At 38.9% G+C, this 27,348-nt stretch overlaps 1 long non-coding RNA gene across 1 annotated transcript in view; it reads left to right on the top strand.

The window, feature by feature from the left end:
- LOC120583323 (uncharacterized) overlaps positions 1-26,251 on the top strand; it is a 31,665-nt gene extending 5,414 nt beyond the window's left edge. The window contains exons 2-5 of the long non-coding RNA XR_005647770.1: positions 5,639-5,739; positions 16,172-16,229; positions 21,983-22,166; positions 25,085-26,251. This is a non-coding gene — a long non-coding RNA (uncharacterized LOC120583323). The remainder of the gene's footprint in view (positions 1-5,638; positions 5,740-16,171; positions 16,230-21,982; positions 22,167-25,084) is intronic.
- Positions 26,252-27,348: the final 1,097 nt, after the last annotated feature.

The raw sequence follows: 27,348 nt of genomic DNA, 5'->3' as shown, positions 1-27,348 counted from the left end.
TGGTCCACAGCCTAGGGGTTGGGGACCCCTGCTCTAGGGGACTGTTTTCTGTTTGACTCAGTTTTATCTTTTGCCATATACACTGTATGATAGACTACCCTCAGACTCCCAAGGTGGCTGCCAGCAGCTCCAAAACTACATTTTCTTTCTTTACATCTGTTTAAAAAAGAATTCTACATCTTTGTTCCAACATTCCCAGTCAATGTCTCAAGCCTCACTCTGATTGGACCAACTTAAGTCTCATGTCCATTCTCAAACTGGTTATCAAAGCTAGGAAAATGGAATGCTCTGAATGACTTAGCCAAGGTCATGAGTTCTGGTCCTAGAATTGGGAGGTTGAGCTTTCCTGAAACCACATGATTCAGCAAATGGAAATGAAGGCTGCTGAGAAAAGAGAAGGGAGGAAGGTCTCCTGGGACCCACAAAGTCTTCTCTGTTAATGGATTGGAAGTCAGTGTTTAAAGAAATGATGGTCAAGGATGCACCCTTCTGATGGTATTGCTCACGGAGGAGGGGAGCAAGAGAAGCAGATTTATGGAGGAAGATGATGATTCTGCTGTGTTTGCAAGAGAGAGGCCAACTAGACAATTGGATGGGCCAGTCTGCAGCTCAGAACAGAGAAGTGTATGTTGCTAACTTACCTGGTCCCAAAACTTGTGCTCTTAATAATTTTATTTTAATGATTAAATGATTTAATGATTTAGTCATAATATTTTACATTAGTTTTAAAGGCTGTTCAATTGCCATAGCAACTCTCTATGGCCAAGGAGCATTTAATCACACAGTGGTTATATTTATATCTCACATATATTATTTTAATGCTCACAACTTTTGCCTTCCCATTTTATAGATGTGAAAACTGAGGCATAGAAAGGATACATCTAAGCTCATAGAGCTAATGAAGAGTAAAACTGGGATTCCAACCAAGAAAGTCTGACTCTAGAGTCTTTATTCAAAATTGCTGTATATACTGTTCTGCTCTCAGCTATGGAAAAGGGAGGGGAATGGCAAAGATAGTCATCCGGTCAGTCAGTTTCTCACACAAAGCAGATGGTTGCTCTGATTAATTCTCACTTTTCCCTTGGGATGCTCATCTTTGGGTCTGAACTGCTTTTGAGGCAGCACAACCCTGGAGGTGAGCATTCCTTTTTGCAGGGATCATCTTGGACACCAGTCCGGCAAGTGGGGAAGGGAGCTGTCATAGTCAGAGACACTGTAAAGCAGAGGAAACCAAATGACACAGGCAACCACGAGTGGGTTTTATGATTGTGGGTTCTGGGCCTCTAGAACCTTCTTTGTCCTGTTCTTGCTAAATACTCATCCTTCTTAAACAGCTTTTGACAGCATGACAGAGCTGGGAAAGGCTGAAGTGAGGGTGCATGGTTCTCTGATTTTCTACTTAGGCAAAATAGAAATGATAGTTCTAGTCTGTCATTTTGTATTACCTGTGCCTCTTTGTTCCTGTTAGCATGGATAATTAAGAGCTAAGGATAAACTCTCTTTTTAATTAGAACGCTTCTTTTCCACCGAAGTATGATATCTATAGCTCCTTCCTCCCCTCTGCAAATGATATAAACAAGTACAGGAAAATGACCCTACCCCATGTATTAAAGAAGCAAACATCTGAACTATCCACATTATTTAGTGAGAGGATTTTTTTTTTTTCTGTATCAGACGTTGATCATAATGATCAAAATAATCCTTGGCACTTTCTCTAAGCTTGCTCATTATCTTTCAATATGTTCAACAGAATTATTAAATCTAAAATAATATGGTACACCTGGTTGAGATGACTGTGAGAGATTTGGCTTCCTGTCTCTTCATTAAGGATGAATTCAGCCCAAGGGTGTACTGTGAACTTGGCAAATAGCATTATAATAGTGAGAGAATATTGCCTATTGGATAGCAGGAGTTGATGATTAAATTTAAGTGTGTACTGTCCACATAAAACAAATAATGCTCTTTTTTTCTTACTTTTACTGTGAACATTCATCACTGGTACTGAAGATGCGCAGTTGCTAATTATTGTGTTTTTAACTTGTAATATACTGTAAATTTTGTATAATACTACTGTGACCTTATACAGAACAGAAAAGATGACAGGAGGCCTATAATTATTGTATGGGGAAGAAATGCCTATAATTATCTACTATTTTTAGGACCAGCGTGCATGGCCTCTTAATTTACATAAGCTTTAGACATTCACACATTTTCTGTCTTTGCTTGCGGATGATAAATTTTGCTCAAATGAAATCAGAAGACATACTGTTAGATGAAGAGTTAGCCAACTGGGAGCTTGATTACAATGAACAACACAAGCTTTGGTGCCAGCTAAAAAAGGGAGCATTTATTTGGATGGGACTTGTTTAAGGCAAGATTCAAAACATTAAAACAAAAACCACACCATATTATTATATTGGAGCCTGATAACGTGTGATTATTTTTTTTAGAGAATCGGTTAAATTATCTTGTGGAAAAGCATTAACCTAACAAAGAAAAAACCTCTAGGATATTTATCACATCTAGGGTGATTATGACAGCATGTTCTTATTAGAGATGAATATTTTGTGCTCATTAAGGTTACCCCCTTGAGTGCTCAAGGATGCAAAGTGCATTGCAGTGAAGTACTATAGTTCTATTGTCTTGTGTGCACTTGCTGTTGGCTGGAGCTGGGCGCTCTCTCCAAGTTAAGGGGCCTCCCTAAAAGGTCTAGTCCTGGCAGGATCTTTATCGGAGCCATGGGGCAAATGGAAGCGACTGGGAGGTTTTCAATTCAAACACTCCAGGGATATATCCGCAAGAATCAAGAGTGATATCAAGAACCCTCTGGTCTCCTAGTGTGAAATAGCAGGTGGGAAAAGTGGATGCACTTCGTCCTTGAGGAGTCTCACAGTGAGCCCCACTTGAAGGAAATTCAATACATAAGATCCCAAACTGAAACTATAGGCAAACTCAAACTCAAACTCCCCAGTTTATAAAGGGATTTTTCACTATAAAAATAATTTAAAATGACTTCCCCCAAAGTAGCAAGTTTTCCTGAAGCACATATTATGACTGCTATTGTTTTATTTGTTTTTTAGAAAATGGTTATTACTTTTATTAGCTTACTGAGAATTTCATGTATGCAATTACAATTTAAAAGATTGCATACAACTATCGAAAAACGTCCTAAGAAAGATATAACTTCACCGGAACCCCTCCCTCTCTCTCATATTTTTAAATCTAAGCTATGGCAGAAAAGCAAGTTTAAAGTCTTGGTTGTTTGGTTTATTGAGATTTTTTAATGTAATAGATAATTTTAAATGATGAGGCATTGGCAGGATGTTTAGATATGCATCATGACCAGGGGCTCAGAGGTTGTAAATACCTGGGCTAGTAAGTCCATAGTTTTTCAATACTTATCTTTAAAAAATAAGGATGCTTAAAAAAAACATAATCACAGATGCGGAGAAAAGGGAACCCTCATACATTGTTGGTGGGATTGCAAATTGCTACAGCGCTATGGCAAACAGTATGAAGGCTTCTCAAAAAATTAAAAATAGATATACCTTTTGACCCAGCAATTGCACTTCTGGGTATTTTTCCAAAGAAAACCAAAACAATAATTTGTAAAGATCTGTGCACTCCAGTATTCATAGCAGCACAATTTACAATAGCCAAGATATGGAAGTAACCCAAATGCCCATCAACAGACGATTGGATAAAGAAATTATGGTTCATATATACAATGGAATATTACTCAACCATTAAAAAAAATGAAATCTTACCATTTGCAATGACGTGGATGGACCTAGAGGTTATTATGCTAAGTGAAATAAGTCAGACAGAGAAAGATAAATACCATATGATTTCACTTATATGTGGAATCTAAGGAACAAAAAACAAACTAATCAAAACAGACACAAATATAGTGGACAATATGGTGACGGACAGAGGGGAAGGGGGTTGGGGGACTGGGAGAATGGGGTGAAGGGTTAAAGAAGTACAAATTAGTAGTTGATAATTGGGCACAGGGAGCATGAAAGAGGGAATGAAGTTAGCATTAATGTAATGGCTAAGTGGAGGGCCAGGGGAGGGAGGGAGCAATGGGGGGATCATTTTATGAACAATATAGATGTCTAACCAATGTACTGTATACTTGAAACTAATTTAAATAAATAAATTTATTTTAAAAAAGCAATCACAATGCTATCATTACACCTAAAAATTTTTACAGTTCCTTACTAGAAGTAAATATATGTTGTCTGAAAGAATGAATGAGTGACGAAGCCTTGTGGGAGGTGATCATCCACAATGTGGTCTGGTAGACAGTAAACATTCATCTGGACTCAGTCAGACTTGGGCTAAAATCAGAAAGCTTCTACTTTTTGTTTTGGTCAAAATGCCCTCAGCTTCTGGTCTATAAAATAGCACCTGCCTTAGCTCTCTCACAGGTTATTGTCAGGATTAGCAATCCAGTAGGGGGCTGTGGTTAATTAAGAGCAAGGACTTCGTAGCCAAACAGCGATCAGTACTCAGGGTCCCCACTATTTACCCTCTCTGAGTCTATAAAGTCATCTGTAAAATAACAATACCAATAACTGCCTTTCAGGGCCCTGGTAAGAATCAATGTTTGTTAAGTAAACCTTCAGTAAAAGGATTGTGTTATTTTTGTGTGAGACTGCTTTGGTAAATTAGAATACTATGCAAATTTATTATTATTAAAAGTAATGTTTTCCATGTCTTTTATATTCTCTGTCTTTGAAACTGTCTTCCTCTTCAAGGAGCTTTAGCAGTGATTAAAAAGATGGAGTTGTTTTAGTGCTCACCAAATGAGGCTCCTCAGTGTCAGGAGGCCAGTCTGGTTTGACTTGCTTTCCTGGCTCTGGCCTGGCTGAGTGCTCTGACTAGAGGAAAGGCCCTGGATAAAAGCCGTCCTGACAGCGAGAACATTAACACCCACTCTTGCGCCAGGAGGAAGATGTTAATATCTCTAGCTGGATTCCCAGCAGCAGAGATATTTAACACCTTCCTAGGATCCAGAAACCAGGCACTCTCTCTTTAAACCTATTTTGGCAGATAAAACGGGGAGAGAGCATTTCCAGTTGAGTAGTTGAGAAAGTCCAGGAAGCTCTGTGCCACAAAATCAGAAGCCATATTTGTAGGATGAACCCTAAGTGAGGAAGGGGTCTTCTTTAATTGGGTTATCTGGAGAGTGACTCTGGTGGGACTTTTCTCAACAAATCTCACCCAGTGTGAGCCAGTGGGGATGTTAGGAAAGTAGTGGCTCTAGGATAGGGTAAAGATGTATAAGTTCAGGATGGGTTGGAAATCCATGTCTGGATACAGCCTGAAATACAATACTATGACCAACATGGCAGTCTGAGTGATTCTGTTCCCAGGAGGACCAGGAGTTCCTTGGTGGTGGTGTGTATGTGTGTGGGGCAGGTATAAATGGGGGAGGAGGACTCAGAGGAACCATTTCTCAGGAGAAAGAATGAGGAATAAAGTACCTCAACCAAGTTGCCCTTTGAAGGTGAGTCCAACTAGCTTGGGGTCAATTTAGAGGTTGCTGTGGATGTTTTAGCCAAAAAGTTCATGGCGAAAGTCAGGCAACTCCAAGAATTAATAAAAACTCCTTTTTTTTCTTTTTGGTCAGGGTTTGACTGACAGCAGTGGTGAATTTTGACTTAGACTGAGTTTGAAATGTGCTTGTTTCCAATGCTGAGGCCCATTTGCACAACAAGCAAAAAAGACAAGGTAAACAACTTCTATTTAGACTTTCTGAGATGTGTTTCTCTGGATGACATTGCAAGAACTCTGTGACACTACCTCACCCCAGAGAGAACCCAAACACTGGGGATCCTTTCAACATCCAAAAAGGGTCACTTCTTTGAAATGTGACAACTCCCTAGAATGACTTTCTCATTTAAATTACATGGATATCAGAGGAGCCCAGGCCAGAAGGTGAAGCAGAGCAAACTCATACTCTTTGACTACAAAAGAAAATGCATATTTTTGATGAGCCTGCACTGGCTGCCTTCTTAGGCTTAGAATGATGTTTTGGTCCCCTTTTTGCCTACGAGGAATGTTGTAAGTAGGCATAAACAAATGCCTTCATTATTTATCCTAGTCGTGCTGCACTAAATCATTCTATGTGGGAAATGTGCTATTTTGTTTGGCTGGCAATTGGTTAAGCTAATAAGCTGTGAGAGTCTTCTTTGGAGTTAGCACTTGGAATTATTCTACTATAAGTGAACTCTCAATATTCTAAAAGTTACTATAAAAAACTAGAGCCAGAAGATTGGGTAAGAAACACTTCTATTGAACCTGACCTCTGGCACCTTGAAAACCAAGTTTTATTGTGAATATAAGGACAATCACCTCTCCCCTGGGACTGTGGTCAAATGTGCCACACAGTCCTGAATGAATGTCTCTCTTGGAAATCAGACTAATGGAGACTCTTCTTTCCAAATGTTCTTCAGAGTGATAATCCCGAATACAGAAGAAATAGTAAGCAATTACAGGTTTTCCAAATGAAAATCCTGGTTTTGTTTATTGTTAAATACTGTGTTTTGTGCCGTGCAGAGCAAAGTCATCGAATACTCTGTTTCCACATCCTTTCCATGAAACTCTCAGAGACTAGGCTAGAGATGCAGCTGGAGTAGATATCTAGTCATCCATCCCCAAGCCAGAAACTTTCCTGGTTCTCCTGCTTCTGTCAATGGCTTCACCATTGTCCTAATTACCCAGCCCTACAGACACCTATTCTAAAGGTTCATCTTTTTATTGTTCCTCCCCAAAGTGTTCCTCCCCAACTTCACCCTAGTAATGTAAGGAGGAGGCACTAACGAACTAAAACAAAGCTATATTCAGAGACTGCAATATGGTGAACAGCCCTACACCCAGACCAGGAAGAAACCTGCAGAACAAAGGAAGATTTCTGCTGGGATTACTAACAAATCATTTACTCACACTAAGAAGGGAAAACAGAGTCTTTGAGTGGAGCCCTACACAAAATAAAATCGTTCATTCCCTATGGCTAAAACTATGGGGAACCTATAGATCAAAGGCTGGGAATTGTCAGCAGGGTTTTCATGCTACATATTCTTGCCTTTTCAGCTACACACTCATTCTTTCTCACTGTATGCTCATATCAAAGGAAAACAGGTAAACAAAGTCTTTATAATTCACAGAAACTAAAGAATGATATATAAACTGAATTCCCCAAACACTCAGGGTCCCTCTCAGTGTCTTTCTCTTAGTCCCTCTCAGCGTCTTTACTCTGTCTCTCTCACTGTTCCCATCTCTATTATCTCTGTCCTCCTGAGTCTCTCTCAGTCTCTCTCACTCTCTGCCCCTGAGAGGAGACCATGCTCTGTCTGTCTGAATGTTACTTCTCTAAGAAACTTTTCTTTTGTCTCTGACTTTCGTGAGTGTTTGAATTCTTTCTCGCGCTCAGCCAAGAAGCCTTTTTTTTTCGGTTCAGGGCTTGAATCGCCCCTGGCCCCCCATCCTACTCAGGGAATTTGCCCTGTCCTGCATCACTGGTACAGGCCCACAGCCCCAAGTAACCATATACATCCCAATTCATCTTTCTGCCACCACAGTGCATGCAACACAATGCCTTCATATTTATTCTGTAGGCTGGGCACTATGATAAATGTTTTACATGGGTCCTTTTATTTAATACAAATAAACATGCTAAGAGATAGTACTCTTTTTCTGCCAGTTTTCAAGTACTTTACTCATGGTCACATGGTGAGAGGAGCTGGGATTCGAATCCAGATGTTGTAAACTGATTGTGTTTATGACCTAAATTCTTCACCCCTTCCTGTATCTTCTTTATCCTTTTCCATGTGACTTTGCAGTTCCCTTATCAAGAGGTAGAGCCCATTTCCCCACCCCTGAGGCTGAAGTCAACAATAGGATTTGCTTTGGTGAATGGGATGACAGAAGATGTGATACAAGGAGAAATTTAAAGAAATGCTTGCACATTTTTGTTTGCACTCTTGTTCTCTGCCATGGCCATGATTAAAAACATCATGTCCAGGTCAGCCTGTTGAAAGGTGAAAGACCCATTTGAGGTAGGAGTTATCAGGACACATTTTAGTGTTCCTAGAGACACTAAAATGAAAAACAGCCTTGAACAATACCTTTGACATAGTGAAACAGTTTTGTAGTTTAAAACTTCCTGCTAAAGAGGAAAGTTAAAGGAGATAGGGAAAGTCCCCAACATAGGCATGCACAAGAAGGACAGCTGGTATGACCTAGAATTTACCTTTGCTTCATTATATGATCATTATAATAAATTAACATTGCTGTTAAAGCTGTACCCGTCATGCATCTGATGCCATGACAATTCTGAAAAGCCCAAACATGGTAAGAAAAGGAGCATTTTCTTAATTCTGGAAAAAAAACCCACCTTTTTTTCTATGAAATGACCACCCAAAATTATGAATATTCTACCCCTTGGTTAAATTAATGGATAAAATCCCCAAACCCATGACCGATGGGGCAGTTCTCCCTTGAGCCTACCCGCTCTCCCTTCTGAGGTAGTCTTTTGCTTGGCAGAAGTCTTTGGGGCTGACCACTTTTGGCAGCCTGTTCTCCCTTTTGAGAGTGAGCCTACTTTATCTTCAAGGCTGATCGCTCCTGGCAGCCTATTCTCCTTTCTAAAAGTGTACTTTTGCTTTTAATAAAGCTAGCTTGCATACAATTAATTTCTAGGCACCTGCCTTCAATTCTTTGTCAACTGGATGCCAAGAACCAAGGCCCAGGAGTTCCAGGACTCCCCAGAACCAGTAACACATTGAGTAGATCCAGGTCCCGGTCTTGGTCAGATTTTAGATCAGATTACAGCCAGCTAAGACAGCAAAGTTGCCTGGCTGCCTAGATTCCAAAATTCATTACACAATAACTTTTGATCATCTTACTGTTAAAAACCAACCTACCAGCCAGTTAATCAACCTACCCATTCTTTGTTAACTCCATGCTGCCTAAAAGATAAAGTATAGACTTCTGGATTCCAGTCCAGCATGTAAAGATCGTGGAAGTTACCCCTTTGTCCAAACAACAATTTAAAAGCTGAAAAATCAATAACTCTTCTTAGATCCATCAGAGAAGAGAGATCTCAGGGCAAACCACTGCTCCCAAAGTTGGAGAGACAGGTAGGCAGATACAGAGAATCACAATTTACCTGAGCAGAAACCAGGGCTGGAGTAAGAAAACTTGAACTGCAGTTGACAAATTGCTGCAAGCTTATACCTGGAGCTCTATCAGGTTTTCACAGAGAAGACTGGAGAAAAGTCAAAATTACCTTGTGCTTCTGGCAAGGAGAGAGGGAAAGTGGCCATATTGAGATACACCAGCACATTCTATCCTTCTTAATAAAGCTTCTTCCTAAGAGAAACTATATACCAGAGCCTAACTAACCTGTTGTGGTTTTGACAGAGCCTAACCAACCTGGGGGAAGGGAAATAACCAACTCCAGTCCTCTCCAGTTATCCTGTCCTACCTTGGATGGAGGCGGCGGGGGGAAGAGCAAAATTTGTGAAGTCCATAGTCGAGTGGCACAGGCTAACTAAAGACTGAGACCTAATCATAGGACTATAGAATGCTTCCCCTCACCCCACACCTTACCACTGCATCACTGAAAGCCTACATACTACAGTTCCTCTTGCCCAGTACATCGTGTTTGGATTTCAACAAAAAATTATAAGGCATAGTAAAAGAAAAAACAAGCAAATACAGATTGAAGAGACAGAGCAAGCAGTAGAATGAGACATAGATATCTCAGGGCTATTGGAATGATAAGACTGTGAGTTTAAAAAAACTGTGATTAATATGCTAAGGGCTCTCATGGAAAAAGTAGACAACATGCATGAGCAGGTGGATAATGTAAGCAAAGATATGGAAATTTTAAGAATAAAAGGAGAGATGCGAGATTTCAAAAACACTATCAGAAATGAAGAATGTCTTTGATGGGCTCATTAATAGACTGGACATGGCCGAGGAAAGAATCTCTGACTTTGAGGATATGTAAATAGAAACTTTTAAAGCTAAAAAGTAAAGAGGAAAAAGATGGAAAAAATGGGCTAGAATATTCAAGAAGTGTGGGAAAACTACAAAAAGTGTAATGAGGATACTGGAAGGAGAAGAAAAAGAGTAAGGAAGGAAGAGAAGAAATATTTCAAGCAACAATAACAGAGAATTTCCTCAGATTAATGTTGGACATCAAACCACAGATTAGGAAGCTCAGAGTATACTAAGGAGGATAAATGTAGAAGAAAAACTACACTTAGGCATAGTATAGTCAAACTGCAGAAAATTATAAAGAAAAAAATTTGAAAGACAGCAAAAGGGAAAAATATCTTAAGAGAGCAGACAAAAAAGTACATCTGACTTTTCAAAAATAAAGCTAGCAAGAAGAAATTGAAATGCTGAGAGAGAAAAAAACAAAACAAAACAAAAACACCAATCTAGTGCTGTGCAATTATCATTCAAAAGGAAAGGAGGAATAAAGAGTCTTCCAGACAAACATTGAAGGAATTTGTTGCCAGTAGACCTATCTTGCTGGAAATGTTAAAAGAAGTTCTTCGGAGAGAAAGAAATTCATATAGGTCAAAACCATAGATCTACATGAAGAAAGCAAGAGCATTAGAGGAGAAATAAGTGAAAGTAAATAAAAACTTTATTTTTCTTATTTTTAATCTAACTGATAACAGTTTGTTCAAAATAATAACAGCAACAATGTATTCGATTATGCTTATGTGTGTATGTATGTATATATAATATATATATACACATGCACATACATACACTTATTTACCAGTGAAATGAATGACAGCAATGATATAAGAGATTGGGAGAGAGGAATTAGTTATATATTTTATTAAAATGTATAGTGTTATTTAAAAGTGGATCTGGATTAGTTGTAAATATATATTATCAACTCCAAGCAACGACTTAAAAAGTTTTTTTAAAGTATAATTATGTTAAGAAAGGAGAGAAACGAAATCGTATAAAATGTTTAATTAAATCTACAAAAGTAGCAAAAGACTGGAAGACAAATATAGGAACAAAGAACAAGGACAACGAATAGAAAACAGTAACAATATGGTAGAGATTAATTCAACTATACCAATAATCACTTTAAGCATCAGTGGTCTAAATATAATTATTAAAGACAAAGATTGTCAGAGACCCATACAAGACCCAACTCTATGCTGTCTACAAGAAACCCACTTTAAATATAAATAAACTTAAAGATTAAAAGTAAAGTATGGAAAAAGATATATCATGATAACACTAAATTTTAAAAAGCTGGAGTGGCTATATTTCAGACAGAGCAAACTTCAGAGCACGGAAAATTATAGGGACAAAGAGAGGCATTTCATACTAATAAAAGGAGTTAGTATTCCAAGAAGACATACAATCCTTAATGTATATGTGCCTAACAACAGAGCATCAAAATACATAAACTGATGGTACTTTAAGGAGAAATAAATGAATTCACTATTGTAAGTGAGACTTTAACAGTCCTCTGTCAGAAGTGGACAGATCCAGCAGGCATGAAATCAGTAAGGACATAGTTGAACTATCAATTAACTGAATATGATTGACATCTATAGACCACTTCGTCCAACAACAGAATACACATTCTTCCCAAGCTCACATGGAACATACACCAAGATAGACAACATTCTGGAGGATAAAACACAACTTAAAAAATTAAAAAGACTAGAAATAGTACAATGTATGCTCTCAAACTACAATGGAATTAAACTAGAAATCAATAACAGATAGCTGGAAAATCACAAAATACTTGGAGATTAAATAACACACTTTAAAATAACACATGTGATTAAATCTCGAGAGAAATTGGAAAATATTTTGAACTAAGTGAAAATGAAAATACAACTTATTAAAATTTGTGAGATGCAGTGAGAGCAGTACTATGAGGGAAATTTATGGCATTGAATGCACATATTAGAAAGAATAATGATCTAAAATCAATAATCTAAACTTCTACCTTAGGACACTGGAAAAAGAAAAGCAAATTAAACATAAAGTTAGCAGAAGAAAAGAAATAGTAAAAATTAAATTGGAAATCAGTGAAATTGAAAACAGGAAATCAATAGAGAAAATCAACAAAAAGAAAAGCTAGTTCTCTGAAAAGATCAATAAAATCAATAAGCCTTTAGCCAGACTGACATTTTGGAATAAAAGAGAAAAGACGTAAGTTACTAATATTAGGAATGGATATTAAAAGAAGAGTAAAGAAATACTATGGACAGCTCTATGGCCATAAATTTAATAACTAAGATGAAATAGACAAATTCCTTAAAAGATACAACTGCCAAAACTCACACAAGAAGTAGACCATCTGAATTAACATAGAGAAACGAACTAAATCTTGTGTTCATTGGTGAATTCTACCAAATATTTAAGGAAGAAATTGTACCAATTCTCAATCTCTTTCACAAGATAGAATTAGAGGGTATACTTTCAAACTCATTCTGTGAGACCAGTGTTACCCTAATACCCAAATCAGACAAAGACATTATAAGAAAAGAAAACTATAGGCCAACATTACTCATGAACATAGATGCAAAAATCCTCAGCAAAATATTAGCTAATCAAATTCGACGATGTATAAAAAGAATTATACTTCATAACCAAATGGGATTTATCCCAGTTATGCAAGGCTGGTGCAACATTCAAAAATTGATTAATGTAATCCATCATATAATTAGACTAAGAAAAATATATGAATAGATGCATCTCCCACTAGAGTGATACATTTGTGACAGTTGATGAACCTACCACATTATAATGTCAACTGATGAACCTGCATTGACATATTATTATCACCCCAAATAAATATATGAAAAGATACTCTACATCATATATCATTAGGAAAATGCAAATTAAAACAACAGTGTGATACCATTGCTCACTGTTAGAGTGGCCAAAATCCAGAACACTGCTAATACCCAATGTTAGAGAGGAACTCTCATTCTTTGCTGGTGAGAATGCAAAATGGTACAGCTAGTTTGGAAGATATTTTGGCAGTTTCTTATAAAACTAAGTGAACTCTGACCATACAATCCAACAAACACACTGGCTGGTATTTATCCAAAGGAATTGAAAACTTATGTCCTCACAAAAACCTGCTCATAGGTATGTATAGCAGCTCTATTCGTAATTGCCAAAACTTGGAAGCAACCAAAATGTCCTTCAGTAAGTGAATGGATACACTGTGGTATGTCCAGACATTGGAATATCATTCTGCATTAAAAAGAAATGAATTATCAAGCAGTGATGAGACATAGAATAACCTTAAATATCCTAAAATATTAGTAACCTAATATTACTAAGTGAAGTAAGCCAATCTGAAAAGGCTATATGCTATATGATTCCAACTATATGACATTTGGAAAAGGCAAAAATCAGTGGTTGCCAGGGGTTCGAGGGGAGGGAGAGATGAGTAGATGAAGCACACAAGATTTTTAGGGCAGCGAAACTAGTGTGTATTGCTCTAATGGTGGATACATGTCAATATATATTTGTTGAAACCCATAGAAGGCACAATACTAAGGGTAGACTCTAATGTAAACTATGGACTTGGGGTGATAATAATATGTCAATGCAGGTTCATCAGTTGACATTATAATGTGGTAAGTTCATCGACTGTCACAAATGTATCATTCCAGTGGGAGATGATAGTAGGGGAGTCTGTGTGTGTGTGGGGACGGGGAGTGTATGCGAACTCTCTATACTTTCTGCTCAAAGTTGCTGTGAATTGAAAAGTGCTCTAAAGATAAAGTCTATTTAAAAAGGAAAATAAATAAACTAATTGACAAGAAAAAAAAAAGATAACATACAGGTCTTTAGCCTTGACAGAGTGGCTCTTTTCCCTTGAAACTGTGCTTTCTCACTGTCCTGCCACAAACTTCTTCCCTAGCCAAAGCAATCTGTTCAAGATCCCCCAAATATTCCTATCCTTTCCCACTGTCTTCCCAGCTCACAATGTCTTCTCTCCTTCTCTCAAGCACTGAGTCATACCCTCCCTGATTCATTCTTTCTAGAGGTGATGTCTCCGGCCTCTGAACGCCCCTGCATCTGTGCCAATCATCCAGCTCTTAGCATTGGCTACCTTGTGATGTTAGGTAGAGCATATGGTTTTTATGTGTATATATTAGTTCTCTAGTGTGCAAATTCTTTCAGGACATGGACCTTGCCTTATGATTTGTGGTATCTTCTTCAGACTCACTTGTATTTAATTCAAGGCTTAAATCAAAGTATCAAAATTTACATTAAAATTTCAGAGCAGTAAGTGGCTGCAAACATTCCACGCTGGGAGATGAATCTCACAGTTCCTCAGTGTTACAGTGCCACTAGGGAAATGACTCCAAAGCAGCATTCAGAGTTACCTTCTGACCTCCAAGGTGCTGGACCCATGGAAGTTATTCTTCTTGCCTTTGCGGTAAAGGCCTCAGGCTCCTCAGTGTTTGCCAAGGGAATCACTTTAGTTTGGGAAAACTTACACAGCTTATTACCAGAGGGACCTCACCTCTCCACACTCACCCTGGGGAGAGTGAAAATGAACCCGTTTCCAAAACTAATGATCTGAGGTCCTTTTTGGGGGGCAGAAAGCTCTCAGTTCTGTCATCTCTCTTGTTCCCTCAGAGCTCTAGAACAGTGATTCTCAATTTGGGGATACCCAAATTGATTGGTGGTGGTGGGAGAGGGTATTGCAAGGCTCCGTATTTGGTTCCATGCCTTCCTTCCCAACCCAGCCCCACCACATCCACACTGACTGAGAACCACTGCCCTAATTGTTAAACTGTTAGTGCAGAGGAACATCTGTCCTCTCAACTAGGTATATTTTACCAGGAAAATCAGATTATTTTTCAATGTACCTTCATTATACAAATATATCAGGTAAAAGGTACTGTGCTCATGCCCCAAATTATCTGAGCCATGATCTCGATCTGATCCTTTTGTTTTAACAGTTCTAACCTTACGGAGCATTCAATTCCACCTTGTTCTGTAGACAAGTCTGTGTATCCACAAAAATACACCATGTTTCTTTGTCTGTCCTTGTGAGTCTGAATAATTATATGGGATTTGGATAGCACATGTGCCATGTGTATTTATTGTGCTTGCAGGTACATACATGCATAGCATACTAATTGAATTATTCTAAAAACACAAATATTTTGCAGGGCTAGAGAAACATATACTAAATATCTAAATCTACAAACTGCTGACAAACGGCACCTTTTCTAACAAGAGAGAGCAGTTTAATAACAGTGTTAGAAAACTGGCAATATGTTTGTTAAAATCTTTAATTAGGGACGGGCTTTCCCAGAGGCTTCCGAAGGCAAGAGGTGTAAATGGAGAAACTGTCCCAGCCTGCATGCTCCGTGGTGGCTCTATTCCGAGCACAGATGGGCTGGTGAGGAAACTGTGAATGGACAAATGATAACAGACTATTCTGTAATTCCAACATCAGCTCATTAGCAATCTGTCAGAGATTTTAATATGTATACTTGGTGAAAATGCAGAAATCACCCTCTTGTTACGTGATCATGCACGTGTCTAATTGAAAAGGCCGTTATAGATGGATTGGCATAATGGCCACTAATAAAATGATAATTTCGCAAGAAGCACAGGCATTTGAATGTTTTGTAGTCTTGTTGGAAAATGATGATTTTGTGTGCTTTTAGGCCATCACAGGAAGCTGAGATAACAATGGTTTCATGATGTAAATCATTAATAAATAAGCAGCTAGGCCAACATGGTGGGGAATGTGAGGGACATGAAGCCATATGGGTTTCCAGAGAATGAACAGTGACATTTTTCTCAGTTCTGAAAAAGACTGCGTCAACAATTTTAAATTTCCTTGGATCGCAGACCTGGTTTCCAAATAATTTTATGCTCGCTAGTTAGGAATTCAATTAGTTGCCATTGAAAATATATTTATTAAAAAAGAAAAAGAAAATATATTTATTTAGGTTGTGCATATATAACAGACTGAATCTGATGGCTAATCAAGGTTTGATCTCTGAAGGAGAAAGAGAATGAACACTTATAGATCACCTATTATATGCCAAGTGCTTTACATTTGCAATCTTATTTACTTTTCACAACTACTCAATGAGATATTTCTCCCATGTTACAGATTTAGAAGTAACTGAGCCCGAGAGAGATTACATGACTTCATGAAGATGGTATGGCTGGTAAGTGGAGATGATTCTATTTGAACTCAGTTCTGTATGGTTTGAAAGCTAATCTTTTTTTTCCACTGCATTATATTGCCTCTCAAGTTGTCTGTTGTGCACATTGAGAGTAGCCTTTTAAGGATCTTATAACTTACTATGGGCAGGCACAAGGGCAACTTAGATGAAGCCATCAAATTTCTTTGGCACAAATGAACACTGATTTATTTAAAGTATATACTTTAAGATTTCTTTTTAGACAATATCTATGCTTTACTATTGGGACAAGTCTGCACATGACATGAGAAGTTAAACTTATGATCTATAATATCTAGTCAAAAATAGTTCTGAAAGAGTACATATATGATTCTGTTTATGTAAAGCTCAGAAACAGGTCAAACCAATTAAAACTGTTAGAAATCAGGATGGTGGCTACCTTTGGCGAGAACAGTGACTGCAAGCAGGCACCATGGGATGTCTGGGCTTAAGGTATTCCTCTATTTCTTAATTTGGATGCTTTTTACCAGTATGCTCACTTTGTGAAAATGCATTGAGTTTGTAAACTTGTGATTTGAACACGTTCCTCTATGCATATCATACTTCAATAACATTTACACCCCCCAAAATGGAAGACAGCTTTTTTCCCTTATATGATTCAAATTGGATGCCTACTCATTCAATTTCTATGTTTTCTGTGGCCTTGGCAGAATTGTTCTTTATTTTCTTTATGAAACTTATAGCTAGCTGGAAACCTTCACTTTCTAGGGTTTGGAGACTGTGAGCAGGGAAACATGTGCCTGCCTTTGTTCATGTGAGCATGTGTGTATACTCTTGAGCATGCTCATATCCTGGAAATGGAGAAATACCTGTATTCTTTCTTACTCTCATCTCTCAAACTCCTGGAAAACCTGGGGTGAAAACAGAATACTAACCAAATGTGAATTTTATGTAAGTGGAGCTTGGGGGTGGAACTATCTTGCTTGGTGACCCCTTGTTGGCAGCAATCTCCTGTGCAAATATCAGCGGCAGGCACTTCCCCTCTCAGGAACCAACTTCTCCAGCCAAGATGTTGAACCCTCTTTTACCTTGTATCTTTGCCCCATTCTTCCTCAACTCTTCTCATTGTCAGGCTCCAGTGGAAGAGCCAAGGGGTTGCTCAAGGAGCATTTATGCATCCCATAGACACCCAAAGGGCTAATTCTGAGGGCTCTTGGACAGACAGCCTGTTCACCGGTACCTCAGACACATTTTCTACCTTAAAGCATGTACTTACTTTCATTACCCAATCTTTTTTTTTTTTTTTTTTATCAACAAGATATCTACAAATGATGTAGATTGTTGAAATACTACATGGCATAGCCTTTGCCAAAATAACTGCCTGATTTCTAGAACTTTATCCTAAGGACATCATCATACAAGTTTGCAAAGATATATATTTCTCAAAGTGTAGTTCAAGGACTACCAATATCAACATCACATATAATGCTTGGTAAAATGCAGATGGCTGGATTTTATACCTTTCTTATTGAAGCAGCATCTCTACATGTGGGGCCCATGCATCCATATATGTAAAATACCCCATAATTCTTGGTCACATTAAAGTTTCAGGATCACTCATGTACAGGGATGTTATTGCAATATTATTTAAAAGAGGAACAAAAGGAGGGGATCCTGAATATTAGAGGATTAATTAAAATAATGATAATACAATAATATTCTGCAGCTTTAAATATGTGATATAGAACTATATTTATTGACATGGAAAAATGTTCGCACCATATTGCTGAATGACCAAAAGCAGATTACACTACAGCATGTATTATTTGATAACATTTTTGTTTCTAAATATGTGTGTGGGTGATGACAAAATATCAACAGTGCTTATTTCTGGGTGATATCCATATTTTTTCATTGCTTTCCTCTAGATTTTTTGTGTGTTACTTTTATATTCTAATGACTGAATAAAGCTTATTAAAAACAGAAAAAGAAAACTATTCGATATTTGATTTCTTGGACAGGAATTTCAAGTGTACCATCTTAATGAAATTTGTGCCTGGTTAATTCAGAAGATAACAATGGCTGTTTGGTCCTTTTAAGATGTGAATTATCTAGAAGACATCTTTCTGTTGGTCCATAGATCAGTCAATATTGCTACTAGAGTATAACCTTCTGAACACAACAATGACTTTATGGCTGATGTTTTATATCATTAGAACTAGTGCCTTTTGTGGAGGGTAAGAATGGCGAGGAGGGCTAAGAAATGCATTGTTTGATTTTGGGAAGTGAATTTGATGCTTAAAGAAAGACTGTCCAAATCTTCTATGTAGGAAAAAGATGTGAGCAATGGGAAAGAGTACTAAAGAAAAGAATGGGCCACTGAATTGCAATTGTATCCTGCTTTTCATGATTTCTTTCAATCTCTTGACCATAAAAGCAGTCCCCCCGCAACCCCCTCCCCTTTTTTTTTCTTCAGCTTATTCTTGTAATAAAAGAGAGGCGAAATGAGATCCACTGAAAATTCTGGTATTTTGCCTTTCAGACTACAGTCTTGAGAGTGCATTTTTCTTAATCCAGTTCTGTTTTAAATGTTGTCAGGATGTACCATAATTGGTTGTGGTAAATTACACTGGAACCACATTGCTACTCACTCTAGAAATGATATGAGCTCAGCATACTGCTGATCAAATGTATTTCTGCATTAAAACTATTATAGACAGAATGCCTCAATAGGATTCTTTCTCGTAATAGTTTTCCAGGGTTTATGCTGAAAGGGTTCTGTCAATCAAGTCTGAAAATCAGCTTAGCACCCTGACTCCGGTTAATAAAATGCAACTGCCAGGATCTCAGCTCAGAGGCCACAGTTCCCTAGTTCCGACATTATCAAGCCCCACTAAAAATGCCTCATTATATTTGATACTCACTGATAATACACTTTTTCTTTTTTAATGCAAAGAATAACCCCAGAATGAGTCTTCACCTTACACAAAGACTGCTAGATGAGACCCATATCAAAGACAATAGCAAAGAGGAAATAGGGCAGGCTAAATGTATTTTTGCAAGTACCCTGGAGACAGACTTGGTGCAGATTCTGACTTTCTTGGGTAGCTTAGAGTCAGGATAATGCACCAAGAATCGATACAGAAATAGGGATATGGTTGTGAAGGGGGCTCTGATAGCACTGTCACCAATAATGAAAAAATGAGAATTCCAAATGAAAAAAAATTATTTTACTAAGGAAAACAAGATGTCACAATGCAGAAAGCCTGTGACAACTGATATGCCAGTTAGAAGAGAAAAAAGCCTCTCGAATCACTAAGTCACTGCCTGGCCATGTAGTCCCCATGTCACTATCTCTCAGTTCTTCTAAGACTAAGACTTCTAGGTCAATTGATTCCAATTTTCTTCAAAAAGAAATATTTCTCTTTTGGTTTCTTGGACAGAGGCACCCACACTAAGATGATCCGCATTAAAAGGACATTAGGGAAGTCAAAGTGCCGGAGGGAAGCTTGATGGCTTTCAAACTATTTCTACTTTCTAGAAAGTTTCTGCTGGCTGCCTCTGAGGAAAGAGAAAATGGAATAAACAAACTAAGCCTGGGATGAGGGGTGGGTATTCCCATCCAGTGAATTCTCAGAATAGTGGAATATCACTAATGTGTACAACAAAGTAGGAAACTGAGGAAGGAACATTATTAATTATACTTCAATGTTGTTTACTCGAGAGTCTCCATTCAGAGGCCACTGCGGTGATTTCACAGGAAGGGAGAGGAAAACAGATTTTCATGGGTGGGCAAGCTATTTTTGGGAAAGTTTTTAATGAGGCATGCTGGGCCTGGTCTTCTTAGCATGACCAAAATGGCTCTGGAGGCTGTGGGCTCACATGACATTGACATAAGGGAAGGCTAGACGTCATTCTATTTGCTTCAGATTCCTTCCCAAACATTACTTGCCTGAATTTCCTCGGTCAAGTGAAAAGAATAAGCATCTGCAAATTTTTCATTTGATTGTTTTATTACATTGGCTCGTGTTTCTTCCAGATGCATTTGTCTCCAATTATAGCTTCCAGCACACATTCCCCCATGTGCAGGCGAAGGGCAGAGCCTCCCGCACTCCCTTTGCAACGAGTCGGGATGGTGTATATTGAGGACTTACATTCTGCACCTTGTCTTGAGCTCTTTATAAACCTTCTCTCCACCTGGCACACAACCCTGTGAAGTTGGTAGTGTTCATTTTATTCCCAATTTACAGGAAAATTGAGTTAAGAAAAAAACTGAGTCACTTGCTCAAGATCATCCAGCCGGTAAATGGATTCTAACCTGGTGTGTCTGTCTGCAAAGGCCTGCTCCTTCACTGCTATGCTCTGTACCTTCTGGGCTGATGACACTCCATGCTTGAGCCCCTCCGATATGAGTTTTTAGTGTCCCATAGTTGGTAGGAAAGGCTGCTCTATCTCTAGTCCTGGAACAGGCCTTGGGATACTCTTTGTTCCAGACTTGTTTTGTTGCCCCTGAAGAGGAGACAGCCTACTAAATTGGGTTTCCCGACTTCAACTGGCGTTTTTTCTTAAAATTGAAACTAAAACTTATGAAAATAGGTATGTTCCAGGAATTAAGTCTGTGGACCCAATTACCCCAAAGCTTGGTAGCATACGACAATAAAGTATTTTGCTCATTGATTCTGTGGGCTGGGAATTTAGATAGGGCACAGCACATCACTCAGTGACTCCGTACCATCACTTTCACTGACTTAAAGAAATCCTCTCTCATCTACTTACTTTGTAACCATAAGGACTCAGATAACTAATATTATAATAAGTATTTTACCCCCCACTGCTACCCACTTGACTCCTGCCTCTTCCTTCCCTGAAAGCACCTGAAAGCAATGCCTCATCACACTGCACCACACTTCTGTGTTAGTCCCTAAAATATAGTTCTGCCCCTTGCCTCCCATTACTCTCTGTGCCTCAGTTAGGATAACTGAGCTTTGATGATAGAACTCATTCTAAGTTCCTGTTTCTGGCATCCATCTAGATTCCTAGGGCCCTGGGGCCTGGACCCTGTCATAACCCCAACCCAGTTGGTTGATCCTGTTTCCTGGGGCTCTGGGAGAAAGTGAAGATAACATCACATTTTGGAAGAAAAATATTAAGCTCAATTTTAGACACACTTTGCGTTTGAGGAGCCCATGGCTACATCTAGTAGGCACTGACACTTCTTCCTGGCAGTCAACGGATAAGTTGGAGAAAAGATGCAAATAGGCAGCATCCATTTCACTGGATTAGATTACAAAAGAGTTTTGCATGAGAAGGAAAAAAAAGTGGGAAAACAGAAAGTTAATTGACTGGTCAGAAGAAGAACATGAGCCGGCCAAGAAATCTGAGAAAGAATGGTCCAGGGGTAGAAGGGAAGCCAGGAGAAAGTGAATCATGAAAGTTAAGAGAAGACAGTTTGAAGCAGGATGGAATGACCGTATAGGTCAAACTGTGCAGCGAGGTTAAGTAAGATGAAAGCTGAAAGCAGTTCACAGTATTTCATGTTTGAGACATTGTTGTCTTTAAAGAGAGCAGTTTCATCAAAATGGAGATAGTAATAAGGCGAGGTCATCTTAGGTATAAGGAGTGGCTGGCTGGTAAGGAAGTTGACAAACCTCTCTAGAAGTTTGGATGTGAAGGAAAAGAGACATCTGGGCAGAAGCTTAAGGATGAAGAGAGATGGTAGACTGATTGCAAAAACACTCCTAAGTTTTCATCCCTCCCTTTGAAATTTGACCTTACAGCTTATAACATCATGAAGTAAGATCTACTTCCTTGCTCCTGGGCTGGCCTTGTGACTTGCTTTTACCATTAAAATGAGATGGAAGTGATATTGCACCAATTCAAGAAGACTTGCGTACTTCTCTCTCTCTCTCTCTCGAAATCCTGCTCAGCCACCATGAGAACAAACCTGAGCTCACTTACTGGGTAAGTGATCAGTGGCCCAGTCATCCATGTCACCATAACTAATAACTTGCTAATTGCCAGGCATGTGAGTGAGATCATCCTTGACCAGCCTGACCCACTAGCAACTGCATACTCAAGAGGGTATATGGTCAGTATTTCAGACCCAAGAAAAGTCAGAGGAGCTTGGCCCAAATCAATAAAATTGCCCAGATGATGCATCAACTTTTGAGTAATAAAAATGCTTATTGTTTTAAGCCATTGTTTTTGGGTGCTTTGTTATCCATCACTAGTTAACTGATTCAAGAGATTATTAGAAGTTTTTCATTATCTGATTTTGGCATAGAGGAGATTTGCTCATATGAGTACTTTGTAGGGAAAAGATAGATTTAAGATTCAAGAAAGAGGGCATGAGTGATGGGAGGATGGACAGGACCAGAAGATCAGGTGGAAGATTAGCCTGGAAAAAGGCAGAGGGCCTCCTTTGCTTTCGAAAGAAGAGAAGGAAGCAGGGATGGAGTAAGTGTTGGATTGAAATTCAGTGTACCACTGGTACATCAGCCCTAAACTGTGAGCTATCTGGTAGCTTCTCCAGCTGCATCTCTGGACATGCTCACATTTAACACCCAACCAAAAATTAATGCCCCAAACTCGTGCATTTCCACATCTGTCAAAGCTAAAAGGGGCGTCTGAGACAGATCTCCTTTTGTTTTCACTGACGTGTCAAATGCCACAGTGACAGCAAAGACATCATCTTCAGTTTGTGTATAATGAGGTCTGAAATTTCCGTCTCCACACATTGATCATGAATCTTATTTCACTAGATAAACTGACAGCAGAGTCTCAGGTACTTAAACAAAATTTTGAAAAAAAATCAACATAACCACCCACGTCTATGTTTTTTTTTTTCTGCTGTCATTTTTATAGTTCAGTTGTTTTGTCTATATGCACTTGTTTCCAGTTTTGTCTGGATTCCTCAACAGCCAAATCATTCCTTAATCCTAGACATATACTCCTCTATCCTGAAAAATGATTTAAAAGAAAGACAACTGGTTTAGGAGGCAGAAAAACAGTTCTAGTCTTGACTCTGCCATTAACCAGCAAACTTACCTAGACTAAGTCACTTAACCTCAGTTTCCTTATCTGGAAAATGTCTTCACCAACAAATACTTATTGAGTACTTACTATGTACCAAGCAGAATTGTAAGTGCTTAAGATACATCAGTGAGAAAAACAAAAGACCCTTACCCTCAGAGAGCTTATATTCTGAAGGAGTCAGACAATGGAAACAAATGCAACAAGCATAATAATTACAGCATATGATAGGTGGTGAAAAATGTTATGAAAAAATTTAAAATAAAGTGGGGGTGGGGCCAGTTTGCTGGTCAGGAAAAACCCCTGAGGAAGTGACTGGAAGGAAGTGAAGGAGTTATCATGAGGGCATCTGGAGGAAGAACGTTCCAGCCAAAAGCCATAGGGATACTTCCTCAGTCTTTCTTTTTCTCCACACTCCATTTCTGCTCGTTGACCTCAGAGAAGGTTTACAATGCACATAACGTTTAGGCCAGTCTCTGTACTGTTCCACACATTTCTCTGAGCAGCCAACAAATGGCTAACTCTTCACTTTGAGCCAGCCCCACAGACATTAGGTGCACGAGTCTGTGGCTTTATGTTTATTTTCAGGGACCTCCGTGTGTGTGTGTTTTGCTGCCATCTAAAAGGCTAGATCTGTATTATGCCAAACATCACACAAGTATGTCCTTCTTGCTCTGCACAGGGCAGTTGAAGCCAGAAAATGTATATTAAAAAGGCATGGCTCTTGATAAAGTAACTACCATTTCTACATCCCTCTTACGTATCAGTTGCTTTACATTCTTTCTTTCCCCTAATTCTCATAATACTTCGACCTCTCTCTGAGGTTAGCATTTTCCCACCTTACAGATAAGGAAACTGGAGGTTCAGATTGTTTAGGAAACTTACCTACAGTCACATAGCTAGTAAGTTTCATAGCCAGAATTTAATTCCCTAGTGAATGTTCTTTCATCTATACCACGAGGCTTCTTTTCTTTCCAAGTACCTTTTAATTTTGTCAGACAGCCTGAGGTCAAATTCCAATTCTACCACATTTTAACTGTGTGATCATGGGCAAGTTACTTAACTTTTCTGAGCCTTTATTTCTTTACTTGTAAAATATGTGTAAGTACCGATCTCATAAAGTTGCCGAGAGGACTCAGTGAAATAATCTATACAAAAGTGCTTAGCATGGTATTTCTTATATAACTCTAATATATGTTACCAACCATTCTCATGGTTTTTTAAAAAAACACATGTGTATATTAAGACATCTCTGGAAGGCTCAGGAACTGGACAGCTGGAATGAGAAGACTTATTTTTTAGTTTATTTATACACTCCGTATACATTTAAATGTTTGGCCATATATTACTCATTCAAGTAAATAATTAAATACTTTCCAAGAAATGCTGTTATTATTTTAATTGTAAGAAATTTGGAACAAAGAAGCCATCGGTGGGGTAGATGGATTTGGAGAGAGTCTCTTGGTGGAGATAAATTGAGCAGATCCTTGGAGCAGGCATTAGATTTTAGTGACAGAAGAAAGAACTGAGGGACATTTTAAATGAAAAGCTCTTGCGAAGCAGAGCATAAAGGCAGGAAAGAGTAGCCAGTGAATGCAGTCCATTCAATGATAATTGTTTGGTTTTGTGGTGACTACTAAACTAGGTGATAGTGTTTTTCAAGCACCTACAGTAGAAGAGATACGGTATAAGTGAAAATTTACCAAAATACTCCACCTCAAACACAGAAGTTGAGAAAGATTGCTGGTTGAGGCCAATTCCATGAGCCCTGCTGCCAGAATTATTCTGGTTCATCAATCCAAATTGAGCTAGATGAACCTTTGACATCCCCCTCTCTCTGCCTGCAGGTTAGCTGTCTCCGATCCTGAGGTCACCACTCATGAAGAGGGAATAATCCCAAGGACAGCAGGATCTGCTTCATCACTTGGATTTAGGAGCTAGAAACTCATCAGGCAACTAAACAGTAGCAATGACCCACCATTAAACACACCGAGAGAAGAGCATGATGAGGAGTTTGTACAAGGACAATCCAGGAGCTCTCACTGACAATGCCTATGGAGACCTGACCTCTGTGAGCTCTGCCCATTGAACTGCAGTAAAAATTCTCCCCCTCTCCAAAGATGCTTGGATGTGGGCACAGTTCAGACAACTGTCTAAGCATGGACTTAACAGAGTGAAAAGAATCTGGACTGTGTGGGTCAGACAGACCTGTGTTTGAATTGTTTGTTATTCTGCCATTTCTCTGTAATATGCTTTGGCAATATTTTAAAACCTCCGAGCCTCAGTTTTCTTGTTTGCAAAATGGAGCTAATACCTATACAGGAGCTTTTAAGAGGATCAAATGTAACAGTGTTTGAAAAGCACGAGCTAGGTACTTCTCTTTATGGAAAAAGAGCAAGATATAGGGCCAAAATGAAACCAATACAACTAAAGCTATTCTCAAACAGCTAAGTACTCAGCCTCAGAATGTGTGCTTATTTCTCTAGCTCAGGGAAAAAGAGAGAAAGAGAAATGAGGAAAGGCAGGAAGTCAGATTCTGGCTCTTAGACAAGAAAATTCATTCTAAACAATTTTCAGACAATGTTGCTTTCCTCCCTCAAACACTGGGGCCACAAGGCATTATGCCAAAGAAGTCAGCAGCCTGGCAGATATTTTAAACTGATCCTGAAACCCAACGACAGGCCATTTGCGCCATATGCCACTGACACGTTAATCTAGGCAAGGATGCTAGGTACCTGGGGACATCCATGTTGAAATGCCACTTAAGCAGGGAACACCAACTCCAGTGGCAGAAGTTCATCAATGTAAACAGTGAGGGCAACCAGAAGATAGACATGGAAAGGAGTAAGAGGGAGTTACAGGGTCTAAGCCTTGAAAGATTTATGAGTTGCAGACACTTCATTATGCTTCTAGGAGAGCTCCAGATTCAACAAAACATCAAAACTGGGTACTTACAGGCTGGACAAATGAGGGTCTGTGACTTTTGCACCCATTACACAATATGTGGCCACCAACCCCATGACTCTTCTGTTCTTTGGCAAAGACTGAGAGGGGCTCCAGTCTACCAGAATGACCTCTTTTATCCCTGCAGTTTCATTGTAAAAAGCAAGTGGCTGCTGAGCAACTTTATAGATGCCCCCGTGTCAGACTTTCCAAGATCCAATTTGTTGGGAGTACTCTGGGCCTTTCGCTGCCCCCTCCCCTTTGCCCAGCCTGTTTCTTGGTCACTATGAACAGTAATGAGCTGCACCTCAGTGTGAGGACAGGCTCACAGCCAGCACATGGAAAAAGCTGAGCTCCTGTGGGGCAACTGCTCTATTTCCTGGACAGGTCACACATCTCTTGTTTTCCCTCTTCTGTGATGCAACTATGCTAATGACTTTTTTTTTTTTTAAGTAGAAATAAGGCAGTACTATGACCTTCTGGGGGAAAAAGTCATTCCACAGGATAACTGCAACAGACATCATAAAAGGAGCTCAGACTGAAATGGTCACCCACTCTTGTCATTGGGCCAAATGATTTTCCGAGAGCAAAAGGATCATTCTAATTGAAAAGATTTTAATAAATAAATAGAGTTACTGCCTTTATTATGGTCTTCCAGACAAATGGAACATTAAAAAAAATCCACTCTTCCCGGTAATCTTAGTTATTTTTCATAATGAGAAGAATCAGAAAGATCAGGCCCCCAAAATAAGATTAGGCCCCCAAAGAATGTGGGCATTCTCCGGAGTTCTCTATGGTAAGTAGTTCAGGGTTGTCTTCATTGAATGGGCTCTGGAATCTGCTGCTGATTCAAATTCAGAGCTCTGTCCCTTACTAATGACCACTGGCAAGTTACTCAACCCCTACCTGCCCAATCCCATGTCTCTGTTTCTTTATCTGTAAACCTGCACAGAATCCTCATCTCCCCGGGGGTGTTATGAGAATTAAAAGAGAAGATAGGTAAGTAGCAAGGAGCATAACTTCTGGCATGTGGTAAGGGTGTTTATATTAAAATGATAGGCCTGATCTTGGAAAATACATGTCATTTATGTTTTTCAATGGAGAGACATGATTTCTATGAATTCTTGGCAAAGTCTAAACAGATGTTTTAATCACAAAATCATAGGCA

This window comes from Pteropus medius, unplaced genomic scaffold (assembly GCF_902729225.1).
Source record: "Pteropus medius unplaced genomic scaffold, Ma_sr-lr_union100, whole genome shotgun sequence".
In the NCBI taxonomy this organism is placed as follows: domain Eukaryota; kingdom Metazoa; phylum Chordata; class Mammalia; order Chiroptera; family Pteropodidae; genus Pteropus; species Pteropus medius.
Note: the sequence above shows the minus strand (reverse complement) of the source record. Positions and strands in the feature narration are given on the sequence as shown.